Raw genomic sequence first — 2,330 nt, 5'->3', positions numbered from 1 at the left:
TGTCACATGTCATACACGTCACATGTCATATATGTCACGTCACATGTCATATACTGTATGTCACATGTCATACACGTCACATGTCATATATGTCACGTCACATGTCATATATGTCACGTTACATGTCATATGTCACGTCACATGTCATATGTCACGTCACATGTCACGTCACATGTCATATGTCACGTCACATGTCACGTCACATGTCATATATGTCACGTCACATGTCATATATGTCACATGTCATAGATGTCACATGTCATATATGTCACGTCACATGTCATACACATCACATGTCATATATGTCACATGTCATATACTGGATGTCACATGTCATATATGTCACGTCACATGTCATATGTCACGTCACGTCATATGTCACGTTACATGTCATATGTCACGTCAGTTGTCATATATGTCACGTCACATGTCATATATGTCACATGTCATATATGTCACATGTCAGTTCAGTTTTTTCGAGTTGTTTCAGCTCACAGCTCAAAACTTTCATAATAAAACAACTTAATGGAATGGTAAATGGTAAATGGTAAATGGACTGTACTTATACAGCACCTTTCTATCCATCCAGGACACTCAAAGCTCTTCACACTAACAGAAACTCACCCATGCACACACACATTCACACACACATTCACACACATTCACACACTAATGATGGTAAGCTACATTGTAGCCACAGCTGCCTTGGGGCACACTGACAGAGGTGGGGCTGCCATGCACCGGCGCCACCGGACCCTCTGATCACCATCAGTAGGTAAGGTGGGTGAAGTGTCTTGCCCAAGGACACAACGACTGAGTCGACTGGACAGGGATCGAACCGGCGACCTTCTGGTACCAGGACGACTCCCCTAACCACTCTACCACAGGCGCCCCAATACAAGTTTGGTCTCAGAGATTGAGTCACATCTTCAGCAGCTGGTGACAGTGGAGAGGAATGACTCCCTTTTAACAGGAAGTGACCTCCAGAAGAACCAGAACCAGAACCAGAACCAGAACCAGAACCAGACAGTGTTCACTGTGAAGTATTCTTCCTCTGTCATAAAGACATCAGAATCCCACTCAACGATCTCGTCCTGTGTGTCTTATGTCAGGCAGACCATCTTTTACAGAACACCGGTAGACGGCAGCCATTACAGGCGACCATGTGTTTGTTGTTGTTCCAGGAGCGGTCCGGTCACACATTAATATCATTAGTTCATTATCATTACTGAGCTGAAGGACTGCTTTTTTTCTTTTTCCCCACATCATGTTGCCTGTTTGGATCTGTTACTATTTCGCTCAGAGGCAGGAAGGTGTGTCAGAGGTAAACTCGCTTCAACAACTTTTTACCACGTGGTCTCATTTCTGGACTCAGGTAGTTTGTGAACGAGGTCGATATGTCAGTTAAAATACATAAGAAAAATATTGATCTGAGTATACTGTAGTACTACCCCACAACTTTATGGATTAAATTTTTTTGTGCTATACTAGAAAAAACACGGTAGGTCCTAAAATCCAGCCTTGAGGTACATCACAGCAGAAATAGAGTCGATGCAGAAGAGGAAACAGAAAACTGAGCCTTTCAGACCAACATGTTCAAGTCTGGATGAAAGGATGCTGTGATGAACCTCATCAAAGCAGCAGGTCAACAGAACAGGTATGATCCTGAGCATGTTCAGCTTCCTCCCTGACAGCAGTAGCAGCTGCAGCAGCAGCAGTAGCAGCTCTTCTGCTCCGCTCCAGCAGCTCAGCTCTCTGTGAACATCATCAGGTGCTGCTGCAGGACCTCACTGAGCCGAGGCAGGAGGCAGGAGGCATCAGACAGCTGGAAGCTGAACACCAGGTCACAGTTCAACACTTTTATGTGAGCTGCTGTTTGCTGACAGGAACAGTGAGCCCCCCTCAGAGACCCTGCTGCAGGACAACAGCTCTGAAAGGGTTAAATTACACCTCACAACACAAACATCTTCAACTTTTTCTCTTTGTTTGTTTTCACCAATAAAAATAAACAATGAGGTCAACATTAAAGTGATTGGTTGATATTTCTGTCGTACTGTTGGTGGCGCACATTGTTTCACCACCAGCTGTTAAACATGAAGACTCTTTGAACAAATAATATGATTTGAAATAAATAAAATCAGATCTGGAGCACAGAGTCCAGACCAGGATCCTGAGAGTCCCTCTGAGAACCAGAGTCCTGCAGGAGCAGGAGGAGGTCAGACCTTTCTGATTACTGAGCATCAGTCCAACAAGAGGCTGACACGCCCAGCAGTGTGTGTGTGTGTGTGTCTGTGTGTGTGTGTGTGTGTGTGTGTGTGTGTGTGTGTGTG

At 44.7% G+C, this 2,330-nt stretch overlaps 1 protein-coding gene across 2 annotated transcripts in view; it reads right to left on the bottom strand.

Annotated features, from left to right (window-relative positions):
* The window catches only part of LOC106530813 (poly(rC)-binding protein 4), a gene marked incomplete in the record, with an annotated part of 57,034 nt that overhangs the window by 53,630 nt on the left and 1,074 nt on the right, over window positions 1-2,330 (bottom strand).

Source organism: Austrofundulus limnaeus, unplaced genomic scaffold (genome assembly GCF_001266775.1).
Source record: "Austrofundulus limnaeus strain Quisiro unplaced genomic scaffold, Austrofundulus_limnaeus-1.0 Scaffold563, whole genome shotgun sequence".
Classification (NCBI taxonomy): domain Eukaryota; kingdom Metazoa; phylum Chordata; class Actinopteri; order Cyprinodontiformes; family Rivulidae; genus Austrofundulus; species Austrofundulus limnaeus.
The sequence above is the reverse complement of the archived record's forward strand: the minus strand, read 5'-3'. Positions and strand labels throughout refer to the sequence as shown.